At 38.9% G+C, this 18,126-nt stretch overlaps 2 non-coding genes across 2 annotated transcripts; both read left to right on the forward strand.

Moving 5' to 3' along the window:
* Nucleotides 1–296: 296 nt before the first annotated feature.
* On the forward strand, nucleotides 297–404 carry LOC148544787 (small nucleolar RNA R71). Its single transcript, XR_015901465.1, has one exon. It is a non-coding gene; the product is annotated as a small nucleolar RNA R71 (small nucleolar RNA).
* An 8,040-nt stretch (nucleotides 405–8,444) lies between these two features.
* LOC148544788 (small nucleolar RNA R71) lies at nucleotides 8,445–8,548 on the forward strand. The gene has a single exon (XR_015901147.1). It is a non-coding gene; the product is annotated as a small nucleolar RNA R71 (small nucleolar RNA).
* The last annotated feature ends 9,578 nt before the right edge of the window (nucleotides 8,549–18,126 follow it).

The raw sequence follows: 18,126 nt of genomic DNA on the forward strand, positions 1-18,126 counted from the left end.
ATTCCAGACAGACTCTGAGAAATCATATTGACTTGCTGAGTCAATATTTTGTTCTGAGCCAATATAGCATTCAGAGTATCAATCTCAAGAACTCTTTTCTTCTGATTTGTCCCATTATTCACAGGATTCCTTTCAAAAGTGTACATGAATTAGTTATTTGCAGCCATTTCAATGAGTTCTTGAGCTTCTGCAGTCGTCTTTCTCAGATGAAGAGATCCTCCAGCAGAGCTGTCTAATGACATCTTGGACAGTTCAGACAGACCATCATAGAAGATACTTATGATGCTCCATTCTGAAAGCATGTCAGAAGAACACCTTCTGATCAGTTGCTTGTATCTTTCCCAAGCTTCATAGAGGGATTCACCTTCCTTCTGTTTAAAGGTTTAGACTTCCACTCTAAGCTTACTCAATTTTTGAGGTGGAAAGAACTTTGCCAAGAAGGCATTGACTAGCTTTTCCCAAGAGTTCAGGCTTTCTTTAGGTTGTGAATCCAACCATGTCCTAGCTCTGTCTCTTACAACAAAGGAAAAGAGCATAAGCTTGTAGACCTCGGGATCAACCCCATTGGTCTTGACAGTGTCACAGATTTTCAAGAATTCAGCTAAGAACTAATGAGGATCTTCCAATGGAAGTCCATGAAAATTGTAATTCTGTTGCATTAGAGAAACTAATTGAGGCTTAAGCTCAAAGTTGTTTGCTCCAATGGCAGGGATTGAGATGCTTCTCCCATAGAAGTCAGGAGTAGGTGCAGTAAAGTCACCAAGCACCTTCCTTGCATTGTTGACATTGTTATTGTTTTCGGCTGCCATGGCTTTTTCTTCTTTGAAAAGCTTTGTTAGGTCCTCTACAGAGAGTTGTAGTTTAGCTTCTCTTAGCTTTCTCTTCAAGGTCCTTTCAGGTTCAGGATCCGCCTCAACAAGAATGTCTTTGTCCTTGCTCCTGCTCATATGAAAAGAGAGGAGAAGAAAATATGGAATCTTCTATGTCATAGTATAGAGATTCCTTGAGGTGTCAGAGGAAAATAAAAATAGAAGGATGAGGTAGAGAAGAGAGAATTCGAACTTATCAAGAGAGATAGAGTTCGAATTGTACATTGAGGAGGAGCGTTAGTCATAAATAGAAGGATGTGAGAAGAGGAGAAAAATATTCGAAATTAAAGTAAAAAGATTTTTAAAAAAAATTAAAAGAAATTTTGACAATTTGGTAAATGATTTTTGAAAACTAAGATTGGGAAAGAAATTAAGTGATTTTTGAAAAAGATTTTGAAATTAGAAATCAAAAAGATATGATTGAAAATTAATTTTGAAAAAGATGTGATTGAAAAGATATGATTGAGAAGATATGATTGAGAATCAAATTAAAAGGAAAAATTTTTAAAATTAAAGTTGATTACTTGACTAACAGAAAATTAAAAGATGTGATTCTAGAATTAAAACTTTTGATCCTTTCTTAAATGGCAAGTAACAACTTGAAAATTTTGAATTAAGTCACTAATTGTAGCAAGGATTTTCGAAAATAGTAATAAATAGTAATTAAATCACTAGTGTCCTCCTGGCGTTAAACGCCCAGAATGGCATCCATTCTGGCGTTTAACGCCCAAAATGCTACCTTTTTGCGCGTTTAACGCCCAGCCAGGTACCCTGGCTGGCGTTTAAACGCCAGTTTTCCTTCTTCACTGGGCGTTTTGAACGCCCAGCTTTTTCTGTGTAATTCCTCTGCTGAATGTTGTGAATCTTCAATTCTCTGTGTTACTGACTTGAAAAGACACAATTTTAAAAATTTTTTAAATTTTTAATGATGAGAAACAATAAAAAATGCAATAAAGATCAAATAAACCATGCATGCAAGACACCAAACTTAGAAGTTTGTATACTAAGGACTATAACAATTTAAAAATGCATGTAAGAAACAACAAAAGACACAAAATAAGAGAAATCAAAGATCAGAGCAATGAAATCATCAAGAACAACTTGAAGATCAATGAAGAACATAATGCATATATTCGAAAAGAACACAAGAAGAATAAAGACATGCAATTGACACCATACTTAAAACTTAGACCCTAGACTCAAACAAGAAACATAAAATATTTTTGATTTTAAGATTTTATAAATTTTTTTATGATTTTTCAAAAATTATATGGAAAAGAAAATAAAGAGATTCAAAATTTTTAATAAGAATTCCAGGAATCATACAATGTTAGTCTAAAACTCCGGTCCAGGAATTAGACATGGCTTACTAGCCAGCCAAGCTTTTAGTGAAAGCTTCGGTCCAAAACACTAGACATGGCCAATGGCCAGCCAAGCTTTAGCAGATCATTACTCTCAACAGCAAAATTGATAGAAATCAATAAGCTCTAGTGATGATAAGTTGAAACCTCGGTCCAAAAGTTTAGACATGGTTTCACAACCAGCCAGACTTCAGCAAATCATCATGAAACTCTAGAATTCATTCTTAAAAACTCTGAAGAACAGAATAGAAATTTTTTTTGTATTTTTGGAAATTTTTTTCGAAAATAAAAAGTAAAAGGCTTAAATATAAAATAAAATTACCTAATCTAAGCAACAAGATGAACCGTCAGTTGTCCAAACTCGAACAATCCCCGGCAACGGCGCCAAAAACTTGGTGCACGAAATTGTGATCATCAATGGCGCCAACAACTTGGTACGCACAATTGTAATCTCAACTCTTTGGCACAACTCCACACAACTAACCAACAAGTGCACTGGGTCGTCCAAGTAATAAACCTTACGTGAGTAAGGGTCGATCCCACGGAGATTGTCGGCTTGAAGCAAGCTATGGTCACCTTGTAAATCTCAGTCAGGAGGATTCAAATGGTTATGGAGAATTGTTAACTAAAATATGAATAAAACATAAAATAAGATAGAGATACTTATGTAATTTATTGGTAGGAATTTCAGATAAGCGTATAGAGATGCTTTGTTCCTTCTGAACCTCTGCTTTCCTATTGCCTTCATCCAATCATTCATACTCCTTTCCATGGCAAGCTTTATGTTGGGCATCACCGTTGTCAATGGCTACTTCCCGTCCTCTCAGTGAAAATGGTCCAAATGCGCTGTCACCGCACGGCTAATCATCTGTCGGTTCTCGATCATGTTGGAATAGGATCCATTGATCCTTTTGCGTCTATCACTGCGCCCAACACTCGCGAGTTTGAAGCTCGTCACAGTCATCCCTTCCCAGATCCTACTCGGAATACCACAGACAAGGTTTAGACTTTCCGAATCTCAGGAATGGCCGCTAATAATTCTAGCCTATACCATGAAGGTTCTAATCTTAGATTAGAAACCCAAGAGATACACATTCAAGCTTGATTGCATGTAGAACGGAAGTGGTTGTCAGGCACGCGTTCATAGGTAAGAATGATGATGAGTGTCACGGATCATCATATTCTTAAGGTTGAAGAACGAGTGTATATCTTAGAGAAGAAATAGGCATGAATTGAATAGAAAAACAACAGTACTTTGCATTAATTCATGAGGAACAACAGAGCTCCACACCAATCTATGGTGTGTAGAAACTCCACCGTTGAAAATTCATAAGAACGAAAGGGTCCAGGCATGGCCGAATGGCCAGCCTCCCAAAGATGAAAAGGTCTATGAAAGTATGATCAAGTGTGTAAAAAGTATATGAAAGTATCAAAATACAATAGCAAAAGGTCCTATTTATAGAAAACTAGTAGCCTAGGGTTACAGAAATAGGTAAAAGATGCAGAATCCTTCTTCCGGGCCAACTTGGTGTGTGCTTGGGTTGAGCATTGAAGCTTTCACGTGTAGAGGCTTTTCTTGGAGTTAAACGCCAGCTTTTGTGCCAGTTTGGGCGTTTAACTCCAGCTTTTATGCCAGTTCTGACGTTTTGATGCCAGAATTTCTATGCTGACTTGTAACGCCAGTTTGTGCCATCAAATCTTGGGCAATGTATAAACTATTATATATTGCTGGAAAGCCCAGGATGTCTACTTTCCAACGCATTTAAGAGCGTGACAATTAGGTCTCTGTAGCTCCAGAAAATCTACTTAGAGTGCAGGGAGGTCAGAATCCAACAACATCTGCAGTCCTTTTTCAGCCTCTGAATCAGATTTTTGCTCAGGTCCCTCAATTTCAGCCATAAAATACCTGAAATCACAGAAAAAAACACAAACTCATAGTAACGTCCAGAAATGTGATTTTTATTTAAAAAATAATAAAATATAATAAAAACTAACTAAAATATACTAAAAACATACAAAAAATAATGCCAAAAAGCGTATAAATTATCCGCTCATCAGCTTGCTTTTTCTTTTTCTTTCTTTTTCTTTTATTTTTTTTTTGCCATTTTTTTTCTACAAGCTTTGTGTTCACTGCTTTTTCTTGCTTCAAGAATCAATTTTATGATTTTTCAGATTATCAAATAACATTTCTCCTTTTTCTTTATTCTTTCAAGAGCCAACAATTTTAACATTCATAAACAACAAATTCAAAAATATGCATTGTTCAAGCATTCATTCAGAAAACAAAAAGTATTGCCACCGCATCAAAATAATTAAACTAATTTCAAGATAGAATTTGAAACCATGTACTTCTTGTTCTTTTGTAATTAAAACATTTTTCATTTAAGAAAAGTGATGGATTCATAGGACATTCATAGCTTTAAGGCATTGATACTAAGATACTATTGATCATGTAATAAAGACACAAATAAAACATAAAGCATAGTAAACGAAAAACATAAGTAGACAAGGAGATTAAGGAACGGGTCCACCTTAGTGAGGGTGGCGTCTTCTTCCTCTTGAAGAACCAATGGTGCTCTTGAGCTCCTCTATGTCTCTTCCATGCCTTTGTTGCTCCTCCCTCATAGCTCTTTGATCTTCTCTAATCTCATGGAGAATGATGGAGTGCTCTTGGTGCTCCACCCTTAGCTATCCCATGTTGGAACTTAATTCTCCTAGGGAGGTGTTAATTTGCTCCCAATAGTTTTGTGGAGGAAAGTGCATCCCTTGAGGCATCTCAGGGATTTCATGATGAGGAATTTCCTCATGCTCTGTTTGAGGTCCATGAGTGGGCTCTCTTGTTTGCTCCATCATTTTCTTAGTGATGGGCTTGTCCTCATCAATGAAGGTGTCTTCTTCTATGTCAATTCCTACTGAATTGCAGAGGTGACAGATGAGATGAGGGAAGGCTAACCTTGCCAAAGTGGAGGACTTGTCAGCCACCTTGTAGAGTTCTTGAGGTATAATCTCATGAACTTTCACTTTCTCCCCAATCATGATACTATGGATCATGATAGCCCGATCCACAGTTACTTCGGATCGGTTGCTAGTAGGAATGATGGAGCGTGGATGAACTCCAACCATCCTCTAGCCACAGGCTTAAGGTCCGGTCTTCTCAATTGCACCGGTTTAGGGGCGTGAATTTTCTTGCATCATTGGCAAGTTGAACTCCAACCTTACATTTTCCGGATTGAAATCTAAGTATTTCCCCCGAACCATTGTAAGCCAATTCTTTGGATTCAGGTTCATACTTTGATCATGGTTCATAGTGATCCATGTGTTTGCATAGAACTCTTAAACCATTAAGATCCCGACTTGTTAAATAGGATTGGAGAGAGCTTTCTATCCTCTTCTTCTAATCTCATGTCGGATCTCCGGATACTCACTCCTTTTGAGCTTGAAAGGGACCTCAGGGATCACCTTCTTCTTAGCCACAACTTCATAAAAGTGGTCTTGATGGACCTTTGAGATGAATCTCTCCATCTCCCATGACTCAAAGGTGGAAGCTTTTGCCTTTCCTTTCCTCTTTCTAGAGGTTTCTCCGGCCTTAGGTGCCATAAATGGTTATGGAAAAACAAAAAGCAATGCTTTTACCACACCAAACTTAGAGTGTTTGCTCGTCCTCGAGCAAAGAAGAGAGAATGAAGGAGAAGAAGAAGAAAATGGAGGAGATGGAGGGAGAGGGTGAATTCGGCCAAGGGTGTATAAGGTATGTGTGATGTGTGAAATTGAAGGAGTGATAAGGGGGGGGTAGGGTTAGGTTCGTGTATATGGGGTTAGGTTTGGGAGGAAAAAGAGTTTTGAATTTGAAGGTAGGTGGTGTTTTGGGGAAAAGTGAATGAAGTGATTGGTGAAGGGAATTTGGAAAAGAGGGTAAGATTTGATAGGTGAAGGGTATTTGGGGAAGAGTGTTGTGGAAAGGTGTGAAGAAAAGGGAAGAAGAGGTGGGGATCCTGTGAGGTCCACAGATCCTGAAGGGTCAATGACTTATCATACCTGCTCCATTTAGGCATGCAAAACACCCTTAGAGTGCAATTCTGGCGTTAAATGCCAGATTGCTGCTTGTTTCTGGCGTTTAACGCCAGCTTCTCTCCCTTTCTTGGCATTTAATGCCAACTTGGTGCTTTGTTCTGGCGTTAAACGCCATACTAGTACCTGTTTCTGGCGTTAAATGCCAGTCTGGTGCCCATTTCTGGCGTTAAACGCTCAGAATGGTGCCAGACTGGGCGTTTAACACCCGTTCTGCTACTCTTACTGGCATTTAAATGCCAGTAAGCTCTTCCTCCAGGGTGAGCTATTTTTAATGCTATTTTTCATTCTGTTTTTGATTTTTTAGTTGTTTTTGTGACTTCACATGATCATCAACCTAAAGAAAATAACAATGGAAAATAATAGATATAATTAGATAACATTGGGTTACCTCCCAATAAGCGCTTCTTTAATGTCAATAGCTTGACAGTGAGCTCTCATGGAGCCTCACAGATAATCAGAGCAGGGTTGGGGCCTCTCAACACCAAACTTAGAGTTTAGTTGTGGCCTCCCAACACCAAACTTAGAGTTTGGTTGTGGCCTCCCAACACCAAACTTAGAGTTTGAATGTGGGGGCTTTGTTTGACTCTGTATTGAGAGAAGCTTTTCATGCTTCCTCTCTATGGTTACAGAAGGAGAACCTTGAGTCTTGAATACAAGGTAGTCCTCATTCAACTGAAGGACCAACTCTCCTCTGTCAACATCAATCACAGCTTTTGCTGTGGCTAGGAAGGATCTGCCAAGGATGATGGATTCATCCTCATCCTTCCCAGTGTCTAGGATTATGAAATCAGCAGGGATGTAAAGGCCTTCAACCTTCACTAGCACGTCCTCTACTAGTCCATAAGCCTGTTTCATTGATTTGTCTGCCATCTCTAGTGAGATTCTTGCAGCTTGTACCTCAAAGATTCCCAGTTTCTCCATTACAGAGAGTGGCATGAGGTTTATCCCTGACCCCAGGTCACATAGAGCCTTCTCAAAGGTCATGGTGCTTATGGTACAAGGTATAAAGAATTTTTTGGGATCCGGTTTCTTATGAGGTAATGTCTGCCTCATTAATGCATTCAGTTCATTTGTGAATAAGGGGGGTTCATCCTCCCAAGTCTCAGTACCAAATAACTTGGCATTCAGCTTCATGATTGCTCCTAGATATTTAGCAACTTGCTCTTCAGTGATTTCTTCATCCTCTTCAGAGGAAGAATATTCATCAGAGCTCATGAATGGCAGAAGGAAGTTCAATGGAATCTCTATGGTCTCTGTATGAGCCTCAGATTCCTTTGGTTCCTCAAAGGAAAACTCCTTTCTGTCCAGAGGACGTCCCATGAGGCTTTCCTAACTGAGACTTACATCCTCCTCACTCTCTCCAGGTTCGGCCATGTTGGTCATGGTTATGGCCTTGCACTCTCTTTTGGAATTTTCTTCTGTATTGCTTAGGAGAGTACTGGGAGGAGTTTCAGTAATCTTCTTACTCAGCTGATCCACCTGTGCCTCCAAATTTCTAATGAAGGACCTTGTTTCATTCATGAAACTTAGTGTGGTCTTGGATAGATCAGAAACTATGGTTGCCAGGCCAAAATGGATCTGTTCAGAATTCTCTGTCTGTTGCTGAGAAGATGAAGGAAAAGGCTTGCTATTGCTAAACCTATTTCTTCCACCATTATTGTTGAAGACTTGTTGAGGCTTCTGTTGGTCCTTCCATGAGAAATTTGGATGATTTCTCCATGAAGGATTATAGGTGTTCCCATAGGATTCTCCCATGTAATTTACCTCTACCATTGCAGAGTTCTCAGGATCATAAGCTTCTTCTTCAGAAGATGCTTCTTTAGTACTGTTGGATGCAGCTTGCAATCCATTCAGACTCTGAGAAATCATATTGACTTGCTGAGTCAATATTTTGTTCTAAGCCAATATGGCATTCAGAGTGTCAATCTCAAGAACTCCTTTCTTCTGAGTTGTCCCATTATTCACAGGATTCCTTTCAGAAGTGTACATGAACTGGTTATTTGCAACCATTTCAATGAGTTCCTGAGCTTCTTCAGGCATCTTCTTCAGATGAAGAGATCCACCTGTAGAGTTGTCCAATGACATCTTGGACAGTTCAGACAGACCATCATAGAATATGCATATGATGCTCCATTCTGAAAGCATGCCAGAAGGACATCTTCTAATCAACTGCTTGTATCTTTCCCAAGCTTCATAGAGGGATTCGCCTTCCTTCTGTCTGAAGGTCTGGACTTCCACTCTAAGCTTACTCAATTTTTGAGGTGGAAAGAACTTTGCCAAGAAGGCATTGACCAGCTTTTCCCAAGAGTTCAGGCTGTCCTTAGGTTCTGAGTCCAACCATGTCCTAGCTCTGTCTCTTATAGCAAAAGGAAAAAGCATAAGTTTGTATATCTCAAGGTCAATCCCATGAGTCTTAATAGTGTCACAGATTTGCAAGAACTCAGCTAAAAACTGATGAGGATATTCCAATGGAAGCCCATAATACTTGCAATTCTGCTGCATTAGAGAAACTAATTGAGACTTAAGCTCAAAGTTGTTTGCTCCAATTGCAGGAATTGAGATGCTTCTTCCACATAAGTCAGAAGAGGGTGCAACGAAGTCACCAAGCATCTTCCTTGCATTGTTGGCATTGTTGTCATTTTCAGCTGCCATGTCTTTCTCTTCTTCAAAAATTTCTGTTAGGTCCTCTCCAGAGAGTTGTGCTTTAGCTTCTCTTAGCTTCCTCTTCAAAGTCCTTTCAGGTTCAGGATTAGCTTCAACAAGAATGCCTTTGTCCTTGTTCCTACTCATATGAAAGAGAAGAGAACAAGAAAGTATGGAATCCTCTATGTCATAGTATAAGGATTCCTTGAGGTGTCAGAGGAAAAGAAGAATAGAAGAATAAGGTAGAGAGGAGAATTAGAACTTATAGAGAGGGAATGAGTCCGAATTGCTAATGGAAGAGAAGTGTTAGTCTTAAATAGAAAAAGGCAAGGAGGAAGAAGAATTTTCCAAGACAAATTTTTAAATAAAACTAAAAATTTTAAAATAATTAAAAAGAATTTTGAAAAAGTGGATGATGGTTTTCAAAAATTAAAAGTGAGAAAGTGGTTAAGTGATTTTGAAAAAGATTTTGAAATTGGCAATCAAAAAGATATAATTGAAAATTATTTTGAAAAAGATGTGATTGAGAAGATATGATTGAGAAGATATGATTGAAAAACAATTTAAAAAGATTTGATTTTTAAAGTTAATGACTTGGCTAACAAGAAAATTAAAAGATATGATTCTAAAATTCAAATATTGAACCTTTCTTAACAAAGTAACAAACTTGAAATTTTTGAATCAAATCATTAATTGTAGCAAGGATTTTTGAAAATATTGAAAAAAATAATTTAAAAGATTTGATTTTGAAGAAGATATGATAAAAAAAAAAATATGATTTGGAAAAGATTTGATTTTGAAAAATTTTGAAGATTTGAAACAGATTTGAATTGAAAACAAAATCTCTCCTCCTGTGCCATCCTGGCGTTAAACGCCCAGAATGGTATCCATTCTGGCGTTTAACGCCCAAAATACTACCCTTTTGGGCGTTAAACGCCCAGCCAGGTACCTTGTCTGGCGTTTAAATGCCAGTTTTCCTTCTTCACTGGGCATTTTGAACGACCAGCTTTTTCTCTGTGATTCCTCTGCTGTATGTTCTGAATCTTCAATTCTCTGTATTATTGACTTGAAAAGACAAAATTTTGAAAAACTTTTTTTTGAATTTTTAATGATGAAAAACAACAAAATGAAACTAACCATGGAAGACTAAGATCAGATAAATAATGCATGCAAGACACCAAACTTAGAAATTTTCATATTAGAGACACTAACAAATTAAAAATTGCATATGAAAAACAACAAAAGATACAAAACAAGAGAACTTAAAGATCAGATCCAAGTAAATCATCAAGAACAACTTGAAGATTAATGAAGAACATAATGCATATATTCGAAAAATGCAAGAGAATTAAAAATATGCAGGACACCAAACTTAAAAACAGACACTAAACTCAAACAAGAAACACACATTATTTTTTATTTTTATGATTTTATTTATTATTTTTTTTTAATTTTTCAAAAATTAATTAGAGAAAGAGAAAATAAGGAATTCAAAATTTTTAATGAGAATTCCAAGAATCATGCAATGTTAGTCTAAAACTCCGGTCCAGGAATTAGACATGGCTTACCAGCCAGCCAAGCTTTCAGTGAAAGCTCCGGTCCAAAACACTTGACATGGCCAATGGCCAACCAAGCTCTAGCAGATCATTACATTCAACAGCAAGATTGATAGAAATCAACGAGCTCTTGTGATGATAAGTTGAAACCTCGGTCCAAAAGTTTAGACATGGTTTCACAACTAGCCAGACTTCAACAAATCATCATGAAACTCTAGAATTCATTCTTAAAAATTATGAAGACATAGAATAATTTATTTTTTTTGAAAATTTTTTGAAAATAAAAATAATAAAAACAAAAAGCTTAAAATTTAAATAAAATTACCTAATCTGAGCAACAAAATGAACCGTTAGTTGTCCAAACTCGAATAATCCCCGGTAACAGCACCAAAAACTTGGTGCACGAAATTGTGATCTCTGAAACGGCGCCAAAAACTTGGTATGCACAATCTTGATCTCAACTCTTTTTTACAACTCCGCACAAGTAACCAGCAAGTGCACTGGGTCATCCAAGTAATAAACCTTACGTGAGTAAGGGTCGATCCCACGGAGATTGTCGGCTTGAAGCAAGCTATGGTCATCCTTGTAAATCTCAGTCAAGCAGATTCAAATGGTTATGAAGTTTTGAGAATTTAAAATATAAATAAAATATAAATTAAGATAGAAATACTTATGTAATTCATTGGTAGAACTTCAGATAAGCGTATGAAGATGCTTTGTTCCTTCTGAACCTCTGCTTTCCTACTGTCTTCATTAAATCATTCGTACTCCTTTTCATGGCAAGCTGTATGTTGGGAGATCACCGTTGTCAATGGCTACTGTCTGTCCTCTCAGTGAAAATGGTCCAAGTGCACTGTCACCGCACGGCTAATCATCTGTCGGTTCTCACTCATGTTGGAATAGGATCCATTGATCCTTTTGCGTCTGTCACTACACCCAACACTCCCGAGTTTGAAGCTCGTCATAGTCATCCCTTCCCAGATCCTACTTGGAATACCACAGACAAGGTTTAAACTTTCTGAATCTCAGAAATGGCCGCCAATAATTCTAGCTTATACCACGATGACTCTGATCGTGAACCAGGAATCCAAGAGAAATGCATTCAAGCTTGTTTTCATGTAGAACGGAAGTGTTTGTCAGGTACGCGCTCATAAGTGAGAATGGTGATGAGTGTCACTTGATCATCACATTCATCATGTTCTTGTGTGTGAATGAATATCTTAGAATAAGAATAGGCTTGAGTTGAAAAGAAAAATAATAGTACTCTGCATTAATTCATGAGGAACAGCAGAGCTCCACACCTTAATATATGGGGTGTAGAAACTCCACCGTTGAAAATACATAAGTGAAAGGTCTAGGCATGGCAGTGAGGCCAGCCACCAAATGTGTACAATGATCTATGATAGCATAAAACTGATCAAGGATATAAAATAAATCACTAAAAGTAGTTTTTGTACTAAACTAGTAGCTAGGGTTACAGAAAATAAGTAACTAAGTGCAGATAGTACATAAATCCACTTTCGGGGCCCACTTGGTGTGTGCTTGGGCTGAGCATTGAAGCTTTCACGTGTAGAGACTCTTCTTGGAGTTAAACGCCAGATTTGGTGCTAGTTTGGGCGTTTAACTCCAGCTTGTAACTCAGTTCTGGCGTTTAACGCCAGAATAGGGCATGAAGTTGGCATTTAAACGCCAGTTTGCATCGTCAAAACTCGAGCAAAGTGTGGACTATTATATATTTCTGGAAAGCCCAGGATGTCTATTTTCCAACGCAATGAAGAGCGCACCAATTGGATTTCTGTAGCTCCAGAAAATTCATTTTGAGTGCAGGGAGATCAGAATCCAATAACATCTGCAGTCTTTTCAGCCTCTGAATCAGATTTTTGCTCAGGTCCCTCAATTTCAGCCAGAAAATAGCTAAAATAACAGAAATATACACAAACTCATAGTAAAGTCCAGAAATGTGAATTTTGCTTGAAAATTAATAAAAATATACTAAAAAGTAGCTAGATCCTACTAAAAACTACCTAAAAACAATGCCAAAAAGCGTATAAATTATCCACTCATCAGAAGTCAATGCCCCAAAGATAAAAAATTTCACAGAATAGCATGAGCTGTTGGGGCATCTCATCCCTCTTAGATATTGTACCAAACTTTTGGCATGAGAAACAAGATTTACAGAAGGCAGTAGCATCTTTAAAAAGAGTGGGCCACCAGAATCCACAGTCTAAAATTTTTCTTACTGTTCTTTGAGGGCCAAAATGTCCACCACTCTCAAAGGAGTGGCAGGCCTCTAAAATGGACTGGAATTCGGATTGAGGCACACACCTTCTAATTATCTGGTCAACACCATACCTCCATAAATATGGGTCATCCCATATATAATATTTGGAATCACTTTTCAGCTTGTCCTTTTGATGCTTAGTAAAATTGGGAGGGAAGGTATGACTAACTAGATAGTTAGCTATAGGAGCATACCAAGGAACTACTTCAGATATTGCGTGCAAGCTATCTAATGGAAAAGCATCATTGATAGGAGTAGAGTCATCCTTAATGTGCTCAAGGCGACTCAAATGGTCCACCACTAAATTTTGGGAACCACTCCTATCCTTAATTTCTAAATCAAATTCTTATAGCAACAATATCCAACATATTAACCTTGGTTTGGACACTTTTTTAGCTAATAAATATTTTAGAGCTGCATGGTCTGAGTACACTATCACTTTAGTACCAAGTAAATAGGCTTGGAATTTATCCAGAGCAAAAACAATAGCAAGAAGCTCTTTTTCAATGGTAGTATAATTAGACTGAGCAACGTCTAAGGTCTTAGAAGCATAAGCAATTATGAAAGGATCCTTACCTTCGCGCTGAGTTAGCGCCGCTTCTACTGCATAGTTGGAGGCGTCACACATAATCTCAAAAGGCTGGCTCCAGTCGGGTCCTCTCACAATCGGAGCTTAAGTCAAGGCGATCTTCAGCTTATCAATCGCATTCATGCAGTCCTCACTCGGCTCGAACTCAATATCTTTCTACAGCAGTCTGGATAAAGGCAATGCTACCTTACTGAAGTCCTTGATAAATCGCCGGTAGAAACCTGCATGACCAAGGAACGAACGGACTTCCCTCACGGAGGAGGGGTAAGGTAAACTAGAAATCACATCTACCTTTGCTGGATCTACAGAAATACCAGTATTAGAAACAACGTGTCCTAGAACAATACCTTGTTTTACCATAAAATGACATTTTTCAAAGTTTAACACAAGGTTTGAACTAACATACCTGTCTAATACTCTAGCTAAACAATCCAAGCAAAGGCTAAATGAATCATCATACACACTAAAGTCATCCATGAAAACTTCCATACAGTTCTCAATAAGATCTGAGAAAACACTCAACATGCACCTTTGAAAAGTAGCCGGTGCATTACATAAGCCAAAAGGCATCCTCTTGTATGCATATGTTCCAAAGGGACACGTAAAAGTAGTCTTCTCCTGATCTTCCAGAGCTATATGAATTTGAAAATAGCCAGTGTAACCATCTAAAAAGAAGTAGTGTGATTTACTTGATAGGCGATCAAGCATCTGATCGATAAAGGGCAGGGGATAGTGATCTTTGTGGGTTGCCTGGTTGAGGCACCTGTAATCAATGCACACCCTCCAGGAGTTCTGCACTCTAGTTATCAGGAGCTCTCCATGTTCAATATTTACTGTTGTGACTCCAGACTTCTTGGGCACCACTTGTACTGGGCTGACCCATTTGCTATCTGAGATGGGATAGATGATATCCGCTTCAAGCAATCTGGTCACTTCCTTCTTGACAACTTCTAAGATGGTGGGGTTCAGCCGCCATTGAGGTTGACGGACAGGCCTTGCTCCCTCTTCTAAAAATATCTGGTGCTCACAAACTTGAGGGCTGATGCCTACTATATCTGCCAAGCTCTACCCAATTGCTTTCTTGTGTCTTCTCAGCACACTAAGCAACTGCTCCTCCTGTTGGGAAGTGAGTTCCCTTGCAATGATAACTGGGAGCTTCTGATGATCCTCAAGGTAAGCATACTTGAGGTGGGGTGGAAGGGCCTTTAACTTCATTTTCTGCTCATGGCTAGGCACTTGATCTTTTGGAGCTAGTGATGGTGGCAGTGTGTCGTCATCGTGTTCAGAGGGATTCCCCACACTTGCACCTTGCTCCATGTGCATCTCTTCTATTTCTTCTTGGTGAACTGCAACTACAATTTCATCTATGATGTCATACTGGAAGATGGAATGATCTTCCGGAGGATACTTCATAGCTTCATCCAAGTTGAAACTCACTGCTCTGCTATCTATCTCAAAGGAGTAAGTTCCTGAGAAAGCATCCCACTTGAACTTTGAAGTCTTCAGAAATGGCCTTCCAAAGAGGATGGATGATGGTCTTCCTGAGTCATTAGGGGGCATCTCCAAAATGTAGAAGTCAATAGGGAATGTGAGCCCCTTAATGCTCACTAGCACGTCCTCAGCACTTCCTACCACCGAGATTATACTTTTATCTGCCAAAACAAAACATGTTGCCGACCTTTTTAAGGAAGGGAGCCTCAAAACATCATATACAGATAATGGCATAATACTCACACACGCGCCTAAATCACACATACAGTCAGAAAATTTTACACCTTCTATAGTAATAGTAACCATGCATGGACCTGGATCACTACATTTTTCTGGTATATCACCCATTAAAGTAGAAATAGAGCTACCTAGAGGAATAGTTTCTAAATCCTGTATTTTATCTTTATTCATGCATAAATTTTTTAGAAACTTCGCATATTTAGGTACCTGGCGAATGGCATCAAAAAGTGGAATCGTTACCTCAACCTTTTTGAAGATCTCCACCATCTTGGGGTCTAGCTCCATCTACTTCCTAGACTTCCTAGCAAGGTGTGGAAATGGAATGGGAATGGCTTCTCTGGTAACTTCATCTTCTTTAGGTGTTCCATTCCCTGGTTAAGCTGCTTATTCTTCAACCATGTCCTGTACTTCCTCTTCTTCAACATCCTCTACCTCAGCAGTGTCCTCAACATGGATGTCATCCATTGAGCTTGGCTTCTCATGACTCCTCTCTTGCAGTGTGGTTCCGGACCTCAAAGTAATGGCATTGATTCCACCCTTAGGGTTGGGTAAAGGTTGAGAAGGAAGTGCACTGGAGCTTGAAGGTTGATTGTTGGGGGGTAGAAGGTGGTTCCAGCCGGGAGATGAGAGCTTGTAAAGTGGAGGTAAGACCAGTGATGCTAGAGGTAAGTGTATTCTGAAGGACTTTCTGTCTTTGTACAATAGAGTGAAGCATCTCATCATTTGTAGAAGAAGGGGGCTAAATAATCTGAGGGGCCTGCTGTTGGTTGTTCTGAGGCGCTTGGGATTACCTTTGGTGAGGTGCTCTGTAAGGTTGGTTTTGGTTCTGCTGCTGGTAAGGAGGATTCTACTGTCTGCTGTTGTTATTGTTCCACCTCTGATTCCCCCTGTTGTCTCTGCCTCCTCGGTTGTAGTTGTCCCTCCATCCTTGGTTGGAGTTATCTTGCCAACCTTGATTGTAGCTTCCACCTTGGTTATAATTGCCGCCTTATTGATAGTATCCTTGATTTAGACGGTCATAGAAATTGTGAGTAGCTGCCAAGGTGTTGTCTTCTTGTTGGAGCTACGGGCACTTATCAGTGTAATGAGTATAACAGGCACATATTTCGCACACTCTCTGAGGAACCAACTGTTGACATTGTTGTTGTGGGAGAGGTTAAGGTTGTTGTTGATTCAGCTGTAGCTACTTCAGTATGTTGGTCATCTCTCCCAGAGTCTATGTGAGAGCAGCAGTCTCACTACTAGAAGAAACTTCCGCAATAGCCTTGGGATGGTTGTTCCTGTGCCTGACATTTCGGGTAGATTCAGGTAGATCGGTGATCAGTTGCCATGCTTCTGTCGCCGTCTTGTACTTCTTCAGAGAACCATTACTTGTAGCATCTAATGTAGTCTTGTCCTGAGGCTTCATGCCTTGTGTAAAGTAGCTAATCAACACCAATTGGTCAATCTTGTGGTGGGAGCATGAATCTAGGAGATTCCTGAAGCGCTCCCAATATTCATATAGAGTTTCTGACTCGCCTTGGATAATGCAGGAAATTTCTTTTCTCAGTCTATCTGTAACTTCAGCTGGAAAGTATTTCTCCAGGAATTCCCTTCTGAGCAGATCCCAATTAGTAACACTGCTTCAGGTTGAGTGTAGAAACACTCCCTTGCCTTTTCCTCAAGAGAAAATGGGAAGGCATATAGCCAAATAGTAGTTTCATCTGCACCATGACGCCTAGTAGTTGAGCAGGCTGTCTGAAAATCTCTAAGGTGCTTGATAGGCTCTTGAGCAGGTAAGCCATGAAACTTGGGCAGTAAGTTGATTAGCGCAGTCTTCAGTTCAAAATCTGCAGCCAGATTTGGGTGACGCTGAAAGAACTGAAGATTGATGGTTTAGAATTCAGAATAAATTCTCGTTGCAAGTATAGTTTCTAAACCAAGCAATCAACCTTTCTTACAAACGTTTTGGTTGTCACAAGTAACAAACCCAATAAAATTTATAAACTGAAGTATTCAAACCTCAGGTCGTCTTCTCAAGGAATTGCAGGGAGGTGTTCTTATTATTAATTATGAAAAATAGTGTTTTGGGTTTTGAAAGGTTTAAACAAGGAAAACAAGTTGTAGGAATTAATAAATTAATATCTAATAAAACTCTTGGCAAGGGATAAAAATTCGGAAGTTCTATCCCAGTTGCTCTTATGAGAATTGAGTTTAACCCCACTTAGTTAACCTAAGGCAAAGGAAAGTCAAGTGGACTAATTAGTTAGATTCCCAAGTCCTAGCCAACTCCTAAGGAAAGACTAGAGTTAGTGGAATTCCAGTCAATTAGAGAAATTAATCAACAATCACGATAAGTTGATAAATCAAGAGCCTCCAGTTAATCAATCAAAGCCAAGAATATGAAAAGCTAAATAAGAATCATGAATATGAAATACCTCAATTTATACCAAATAAAGAAAATCCTAACATTAATGGTTCATAAGCCAATTTGGCAACACAAGTAATTAAATGAGAGCATTAAAATATCTGAGAGTAAAAGAAATATTGAACCTGGTGAAGAGTTGAAATCCTAAATCCTTTAAGAGGAATCCAAATCCTAAGACCTAAGAGAGAGGAGAGAACCTCACACTCTAGAAACTACATCTAAATTATGAAAAGTGAATGTATGATATGTTCTTCATGAATGGATTCATTCCCCCACTTTGTAACCTCTAATCTGTGCTTTCTGGACTTGGATTTGGGCCAAAAAGTGTTTTAGAAATCGCTGGGAGCATTTTCTGCAGTTTCTGGTGCGTGGCGTCTGTCACGTGTTTGCGTGGGTCATGCGGTCGCGTCATCTGGAGTTTTCCTTATCATGCGTTCGCGTCGGTCACGCGTACGCGTCATTTGCGTTCTGCTCAAGGCACGCGTTCGCGTTAGTCACGCATTCGCGTCAATGCCTTTTTGCGCTAAGCATGCGGTCACGTCGTCCATGCGTTCGCGTCGCTGCCAGTTTCTTCAAAAACTCCATTTTGTGCTTTCCATCCATTTTTGTATGTTTCCT

This window comes from Arachis ipaensis, chromosome B9 (genome assembly GCF_059453495.1).
Source record: "Arachis ipaensis isolate K30076 ecotype BB chromosome B9, ASM5945349v1, whole genome shotgun sequence".
NCBI lineage: Eukaryota > Viridiplantae > Streptophyta > Magnoliopsida > Fabales > Fabaceae > Arachis > Arachis ipaensis.